Source organism: Balaenoptera borealis (assembly GCF_965194805.1).
Source record: "Balaenoptera borealis genome assembly, chromosome: 14".
Lineage (NCBI taxonomy): Eukaryota > Metazoa > Chordata > Mammalia > Artiodactyla > Balaenopteridae > Balaenoptera > Balaenoptera borealis.
The window spans coordinates 5,247,997-5,257,173 of record NC_138875.1 but is presented as its reverse complement, the minus strand read 5'-3'; the positions used below and the strand labels follow the sequence as shown (position 1 = coordinate 5,257,173).

The 9,177-nt window shown below is 35.1% G+C and overlaps 1 protein-coding gene across 1 annotated transcript in view; it reads right to left on the bottom strand.

Annotated features, from left to right (window-relative positions):
* Positions 1 to 862: 862 nt before the first annotated feature.
* Positions 863 to 9,177, bottom strand: part of NETO1 (neuropilin and tolloid like 1) — a 101,140-nt gene continuing 92,825 nt past the window's right edge. Inside the window, exon 11 of the mRNA XM_082355253.1 lies at positions 863 to 2,478. The gene's annotated coding sequence lies outside the window, so the exon portion shown is untranslated. The remainder of the gene's footprint in view (positions 2,479 to 9,177) is intronic.

Sequence of the window (9,177 nt, the reverse complement as noted above, 5' to 3'; positions counted from 1 at the left end):
CCCCTCTTCACTCTGGTTCTGTAGATGCCAATGGTTTTGTAGGGTTTTCCAGAGAGTCTTGAGAATTGCAGAATCTTCGAGACATCAGAGCTCCTTTGGTGCTTCAGGCTGAGACCTTTGGTGAAACTTCTCTGAACTCTGCTCCTTCAGGTTTTTCCACAGCTTATTTAAGACCTTAATTCCTAGCTATGTCTTTCATGACTTGGATATTTCAAGTGGCTTTGATTTTCCTGACTGCTCCCTGACAGATCACCACACTCCATCCTCTCTCACCTGCCCTGTCGATGCACTAATGTCTTCTAGTTGTTCCCCCGACCTCAACACTGACACTTGTATAAACTGTTCTCAGCATAGCAACAGAGGAGACCAGGTAGAGCTTAGCCATATTCGGCTCTCTTAAAACCCTTCAGCCCCTTCCCATTTCTGTCAGACTAAACTTTAATTTCTTAAGTTTTGCTTGATCTCCCTAACTGATCGCATCCCCACCTGCTTCTCCCTTTATCTCTTACTGCTGTCACTCCCTCAATCCATTCCTCCCACACCGTCCTCTCCAACATATCAGGCAAACTTTTTCGAACTCCAGGAAATATCCCCCCCTCAGATATTCACAGCTCACTATTTTACTTCATTAAGACTTTGGTCAAACATTACACTACCAGGGATGCTCATGTCTTTTCCTCATAAAATACCAATTCTGTATCTCAACACTCTCTGTCCCCCCAGTATGCCTAATTTTTTGGGCAAGGCACATTCATAACATGACAAATGGTTTTTATCATTATTGTTGTTTTTGTTCTTTACTGTATGTTTCCTTTAACTAGATTGCATGGCACAAAAGAGTGAATATTTTTATCTATTATAAGGTTGTTATGAGGATTGACTGGATAAATACCTGTAAAAATATTTAGAACAGTGTTTCACACAAGTTGAACACTCAACCATGGTTTCTTATTTTTAATACTTTAACGCGGAGCTACGCTTTCACTGGTCATTGCTCTTTTGAGACAAAGCTCTTTCTTTTTGTACCTTCAGAAATGGCTAAGTTGGCTAGACTTACTAAGAAAACATGAATATGTACAGGTGAGTGTTCTGGGAAAAATCCAAATTTAAGTAGTATTGAGAATATTTTTTTGTATGAAATGAGTTTATCATAACAAGCTATAGTTTCATCCAATTAAGCCAGAAAAATGGATCTTTCCTTCTGTATAGTCACAAACTGCAGGGAATCAAAATTTAACAGACCCCAGACTGAGTCAAATTACTCAATGCACCTGTCAGCCACATTTATTTGTCTCCCTGTTCCCTTGAGATAAAAGTTTGATGATGGTTGACTTTAGAAAGATTAAAATTCTTATCACTAGGTGGTTAGATTTGAAGTCATTCCCTGTGAAAAATTGAAGTTATAAAATTTTAACTTTCTAAGTTCTGTGGCTGATTAGTTAGAATTTAAGTTATTAACCCTCCTAGGAAATTCTCTGAAACGTCTAATAGACCAGGGTAGGGTCTCTAAGCTCTCCTGAAGGCACTGGCCAACCATTTTAAAAGGGGCTTTATTCCCAGAGAATAAAGAAAAAATTTAAAGATCCACAGGAATTGATTTTGGTCCACATAAATAAATTAAGAAGAGTTGACTAGAGCTGTTTAGGTCAGGAATATAAATTAGAAAGAGGACCCATGATGCCTTTTCATTTCACTGTCATTTTAATAGAGCTGATATTCTCCCTTTTAAATCCCCATGAGAACTGAAGAACACCCACCCCATGAAAGGGAACGTTTGCTCATTATAAACATGTGTATCTGTTCTCATACATAATTGAATGTCTCATGCTATAGAACTAATATTCCAGAAATAATTTAGCCAAACACTTCATTCTTGTGTGAAATTTTATTAGGCAAAGTTGTTATAAGTTAAGTAAAAGAATCTCAGGGAAGAATTTTAAAAAGCCCTTAGCAAGGAAACACATTCCAGTTAAAATCAATCATAATCCTCAGGTCAGGAAAACAGAAGACATGGTAGATATATCAACAGAGAGACTGTGATCCTGGGAATCTGTTACACAGGTTTGGAAGACTGGAAAAATGCAAAGGGAATAAGGAGGTAGCCGATATTAAGCCATACAGAGCCTGGCTTGCTCTAGGACTGAGGAAACAACGGAAATGAATGGAAGTGTTCAGAATCTAGAATCCAGAAGGAGTCCTTCCGAGGCAGGGCTCAGAGTTGTGAGGAGGACACGCCGAGCTGGTGCAGATGTTTCTGAGGGGGAGCTGGGAGGCTTGGTCTCCAAGGGCTGAAGGAGGCTGGAGGCTGCCAGTGAATCCAAGTTCTGTTTCTTAGAGGATGTTGGCAGGAACAGGAGGCAAACATAGAAGTGTTTCAGGTCCTCATCTGTCTTCCCATCTTCCTCTACTGCCCTCTGTTAGGAGACCTGAGCGGCGATCAGCTGGCAGAGGAAATGATTCATCTGCAGAGTCCCAGCCCTACCAATTCAGAGCAGAGTCGATTTGAAGATGAGATGTAACTTCTTACCAACCAGCACAGTCCTTCAAAAAATGACGCCTGTTTACAAGTGACTAAAGGATAAGCCCAGGCTCAGGAAATATCTATATATATCGTACAAAAGTCTCAACATAGCTGGGAGAAAAACCTTGGCTATAAAAAAGGAGTACTTGTAGAGAGAGAAGGCATTTTCTTACAAGTGCATGAATATTTTATAAAATACTTCAATATTATCAGTTAACAAGAGTTCATTACTCTTTTTTTTTAACACAAAAAGACTGTCCTTTCAGAAAGTTAGGCAAGTATATTGTATGAAACTATGTCCGTAGTATCCATCTTAACAAGAATGATCTACTTGGAAAAGCTGCCACTTAAAGAGTGATTTTTTAAAAAGACACTTTTATTCATAAAGTTAGCATATGTAAGAATATAAAAATTTAGAGAGACCCATGGTTTGTAAGTATACTGAATTGATATGTATTTCAAGCAATTCTGTTTAAATGTTATTCTGGATTTGTGTGTTCTAAAACTTACCATTTTTGTATTTTGTGTATGTTTATTTTGAAAACACAACCTGCAAATTAAACTTTTTATAAAAAAGGAGGAAGATAATGTGCCCATCACAATGGTTATTAAACCGTACTTCTTTAAGTTTACTTTTGAATCTGGCTTAATTCTGTAGTTTCTAGAAGGAAAGGCTAATGAATATAAGACACGTGTCAGGTCAGGACAGTGCTTCTCTGTGACAAGTAAAGGAATGTATTTATTTATTTAAATGTAACTTTTGTCCTCATTTGCTCACTTAAGCAGAGCCGTATTGACTATGCACTTAACAGTTATTTTGAAGGATCCCCAAATTGCTCATTCCTGATGCCTACTTTCAAATCCTTAAATTCCAGAAATTAGCAGTTCTCAATTACACATCATTAATAGCATATCTGTGTTGATGTCTTTTCCAGTGTCAACCTCATTTATGTCAGGTGGTGGCACACTAAGAGCTAAGAGGAAACGGCTAACCTCATTCTCCCCCATCTACTAACCTCTACGCTCCTTCCGTCTGGTTCTGTCCTAAGAATCCGTCCTAAACGGATGTCACCTTTGAAAGGTGAGGGCTTTTCCCGAGTTGTCTAAACCCACGGTTGATCACGGAGGTAGAGAAGTCCATATTTTTGTCAGCAATGACTGGTTCACAGATGGACAAAAGTCAGGCACAGAGGAGACATTTTGCCCACTCTGGAGTACAAACTGGTAAGACACAAATGTGAAAACTAGAGCCCCCATATTGGTACCACCAATTTCATGTTGTTTGTTTATGATGGTGTCATCTCTGATTTTCAGAGCAACTTTCATTATTGGGTATAGACTTTCTATTTTAAGGATAAAGGAAGCGAAGCTCAAAGGATTCCAACAACATCCTTAAGAGCAAATGGGAAGTATGAAGTGAAACTAAAATTTGAAATTGTCCTGTTGAAAAGCTATTTTCACTGCATTGCACCACATTTTTGTACCATAATTATGGTGATGAGACTGCAGTCATCTACCTACCTATTTGCTTGCTTATCTCACTATTAGGCTGTCATGCGAATGTATACCAAACAATTGTCTGGGATTGAAAAACAGAATTTTCTGTCAAGTGTTAGTATTTCTGTTGGTACTTGATGACTAGGGCTTCTGGGATCACTTAGGAGCTCTGGAGTTCAATGTTGTTCAATAAGATGATGCAATAGAAGAAGCACTGGGGAAAAATGTCATTCAAGTGAAATAAGAATCAATGGGCTCTGGAAATCATACATTTCACTGTGGACAAGAGGAGGCTAGAAGTTATTTTTCATTACTGCTCTGTATACGTGATACATTTGTCCCATGTCCATTATAAAATGAGGTTTACACATGACTTAGGAAAAATGATTTATTTATAATGTATCATAGGGTATAAAAAGTATCTTCCAATGCATTGTCATTTGGTCCTCAAAAGCTATAGGGTGGAGAGAAGTTGCTATAATACATATTTTTACAGATGAGAAAACACAAAAGTATGGGGTTTCTATGAATATGTATCAACTTATTTCAGTGAAACGTACTGTTTTGAATATTAAAGGGTTGTATTCACATCGATAGGATTGCTGGCTGATTCTGGGGTTAATCAGCTTGAGTTCAGACCTGGATGTATCATTCTTTATTGTGCAATCTTAGAAAAGCTACCAAAACTCTCTTCAGTTTCCTTATAGGTACAATGGAATAACAATAAAACAACCATAACAACAAGTATTATTATTATTAATAATAATAATAATTGCTAAGAAGACGAAAGGAATACTTACATGAAAAACTCTCAGAATGGTGTTTAGCATACAACACTCAGTATTTTGGCTAGTTACCCAACCATGATCTTGAAATAATAAAAAAATGGTAGAAAATAAATAGAAAGTAAGACAGATATTTCTGGATATCTAACAATCCATCGGTTATTCTTTTTTAATATCTTGTGTCTGTATTGTTTTGATTTCCTTTATTTATTCCAGTTTCACTTAGTTTAGCAAATACACCGCTGTCAGAGGATTCTACTTATAGTTTTTCAGCTCAACTTTGCTAAGAGACATTAAAATTCTTTTTTGACTAAAACGTGAAGTCTTTTGGATGGCATTACCTGCACTCAGAGATCATGATGTAAACGCCAACCTGCTCTTCCAACTATATTGACTATTATTCCTTTAGTCTAATCCTATGCTCCAGCCAACTCAAATATTTACATGGCCTTGGGAGACTACTCTCTGCTCTCATTTCTCTAGGAGGAAATCTCTCCCTGCTCCACCATTTGACAATTGTTCTCAATCTTCAAGACCTGCTTAGAAGGACAACTATTCATCAAGCATCTCTTGATCTCTTTGAGAATATATTTTACCCCCTTATCTATGCTACTGACTTCTTTATTATAAAACATTCTTGGTATTGTATTCTCTTGACAGTTGAATATATTTCATCTTCCATGCCAGATTAGCAGGAAGCAACCAATTAACTTTTCAAGATGGAAAGCTTAGCAAATAATTTTGAGCTTCATTTTCCTTATTGAGCTCTGCTAAGAACACTACCTTCTATAGACCTCCATAATTATGCTCCCCACTAGTTCTCCACCTTTTATTTTCATCCCCAAAGCACTTAGGAAGAATCCTGGTATATAGATTGTACAGGCTCAAGAAAAATGCTGGCTATATTGATATTAAACTTAACTCATGAGAAAGTGAATAAAGAGCACAAATTTTATAATATGATATAATAAGGAAAATTTTATTTTAAATAATTTATATGCTATGTTTTCTGACCACTTTTACATTTTGTGTCTAGATCTGTGTCTATTAAGAAGAGGGCAAAAAAATTTTTTTTTCCAAAGAATGAACCAATATAAAACGACATGCTTCAGAGTTTGGAGAGGTGATAGAAGTTGGGGATAAACAGGAACATGTTGGCTGCACAATTATGGACACAAAGAAGTGGTTTAACTTTATGATCATACTAGTGCAGGAATAAGAACCTTCTGGAAACCAACCCTAGTAAGTTTGAAGTCTGAGGAATTAAAGGCATACTAAGAAGGCATTTACTTCTTTAATAACACATAAGAAAGTACAGAACCAGAGGCCATAATAAAAAAAAGCTGAGATGTTACAAGTGCCTGACGTCAGTCACCTAGATTTGTTATTTCTATCACACTGTTGGGTTTATTTGAATAATATAATTCAGTTAAAGAAATCTGTAGTACAATTTAAACAAACTCATTAATAAAATTAATCAGGATAATTCTACATTAACAAAGGGCTCTGATTTGTTGAACAAGATTATTTATAAAAACACATCTCTGGTTATTTTAACAATATATTTTATTCTGTTACTTAATTCCACCTTTAAGAGAGAAACGGGAATTATTAATTAAATGGATAAGAAGCTGATAATTAATTCAAGTCTGATTTTAAAAATTATTTTATCTATTTGACAATTTTTTGGATGGACACTCTGGGCCATTAGTATGATCCCAAAAATGAGCCAAAGGAGGAAGAATGTACAGGTAGGCATGACACAGAAACTAACTCACTTCAGTGAAGTTGGACAAAACTGAGACTCACTTTTCAAATCATATGCATTTCACATTCATAATATTTTCATGATTTTATTTATTTAACCTCCCTCCAGAGTTGGAATCTGACAGGATTCATTTTCATCATTGAAATATACAAATTTCAAAAGAAGATAAAACGCTATTATTTATTTTACCACCAAAAGATAATTTGTCATTACTTTAATTAAGGAATAGGAATCAGTATCATATTTTGTTATTTATTAAGATATTCTTAGGTTGAGGAAAATCCATTCGTGGAATTTTAAAAATGCTATCAAATTTGAGGAAAAGCCAAATTCCTAAATGAAAAATATAGAAAAAGTTGATTCAATATTAAGTGAATATTCAAGAAATGTCAAAGGTCTAACTTTATTAAATGCTAAGAATAATGGTTTATGGAGTCATTGAAATAATTTTGGTGAAAAAAATAATGCAAAACAGAAAAGCCAGCATCTCCACAATGTGGACTGTTCTCCTTTAAAAGCCCAAAGACATTGATCTCCAATTAAGTTTACAGTCACATTTTAATTATCTAATCAAATGGAATCGAATTACGGTAAATCAAATATTACATATGTCTATCTTCCAATATGATGCATAAAAATGGCTTGTGTATAAAATCAGGTACATAAAAATCATATTTCCAAATCAGCATGCCAACCTTGAATTAGGCAACTAAAATGCACTTGGACAGAAGTAAAAAGCTTAATTCAGGGTTTCATAGGTGTTGCATATAATCATGATATGCCTCCCAGATTTTGAAAGTGAATTCAAACATAGGGAAATGAGACACAAACAGCTATTTTCAAATTAACTACCATGGTGTGTAATTACGCTATCAGAAAGCATGAGATTAATAAAGGACTCGTGCAAGTAATATTTGAATTCACTTTATCAAAAAATATAACTATTTATTAAAATAACTTGATTTGAAACATCTTGAAAGTCTTGAAATATCTCATGCCTTATCTACATGTGTCCCCCCCACTTGAATATAAACCAAAGGTTGATATTCAGGTGACAAGGTCTGATGTAGCCAGTAAACAGGAATTTTTAATGTGTTGGTAGATTTCAATACTGGCTTTTAAAGACCTTCCTTCAGGAAACCCCCAGCCATCATGGAGCCCCTATACACTCAAGATCCAGCATCTAGAGCTGAGGCAGGGACAACAGGATGCTTCCAGGCCCCTGCCTCAGAGCCATCACTATCTTGTTTTCTGATTAGGCAATGCCCAATTATACACTGAGTTATACATTCTCAGTATTACCACTGAAGAGGCCTATTCTTCATTTCAATATTTTTGTTTTCCTATGGAGCTGTTGTGTATTAAATATATGTAAGCAATCTATCTTTATCATTATACTTAATGTAGTTGGATTTATTTTTTTAAGTCCTCGATTTCTGGTGCAAATATCCTTTCAGCAGTGAACCAGCAGATCAGAAGCATTCTGCTTATTTAGGAAGAACTGGGAAGAGGAAAGTCCTGTGGACAGCTGAAAGGACAGTGGATAGTAAGTGGTTCACATGTATATCATCCTTTTTGAGATTATTCATTCAAAGTGTACAGGGTCTTATGAAGATTTCTAAATAGAGACAGTAATATAAAACATGGCTAATCACTTTAAAAAGTCTCTGGATGCATCAACTTTGAAGTAAAAGGAATGAAAATAGGCATGATAATAAAAGAATTAGTCAAGTCAAACAAAAAAGGTTAAATTTCAACATAATGTATATAAAATATATAGCAAAACAATAGAAAATAATCTTTCTTTATAAAGTTCAATATATTTTTTCTATTTACCAGTTTATCAGATTCTGTGGATTGACATTTTTTCAATACAGACTATTCAGAATTGCTATGATAATTAATTTTTCTATCAGAAAATTTTTTCTTTCCCATTTATTTGTTTCTGTAACACATGTGAAGTTGAATTCCTAACAGGGATGTATGTGAATAATTCATCTATTGGCTTTCTGGAGCTTGCTTGATTTACCAGGTTGGCATTGTGATAGACCAGATGGCTATGTGTTTGTAGGACAAAATTCTGTAGAATTCAGCCGTTTGGGAAATGCTGGTAAGCAGATTTACAGTAATCTGGGTTTAGAAATTATTTTCTGAGAATACACATTCAATATTTTAAAAGTACCCACTCACTAAATCAAACTTTATAGAGTATGTAATTCAACAGCAATTAATTATAATATTATTTTCCTTTATTTATATTAAACACACCATAATTAGTAAGCTTTCAGGAATCATATATGTGCCTGAGTATAAGGACAACTCAGCATTGTGTAATTTGGGTCATAAAAGGTCTTGTGATTTTAAAGCATTTAAAAAAGACTTTCCTATTCTAAAAGGAGAATATATTCCATAAAGTTTTTTTTTCTGTTATACTCACAGTTATGGTTTATTACAGTCTGTACCACATTAACTGATTGCCTTCGGGGATGGAAGTAGGACAGAGAAGAGCTCCCCTGGCACGCTTAAAGGAATTTATTTACTGGCTTCACAAGCCCACATTTTAAAGACGATCTTAGCTTTCTGGATCTGCTACTGTTTGCTTCCAA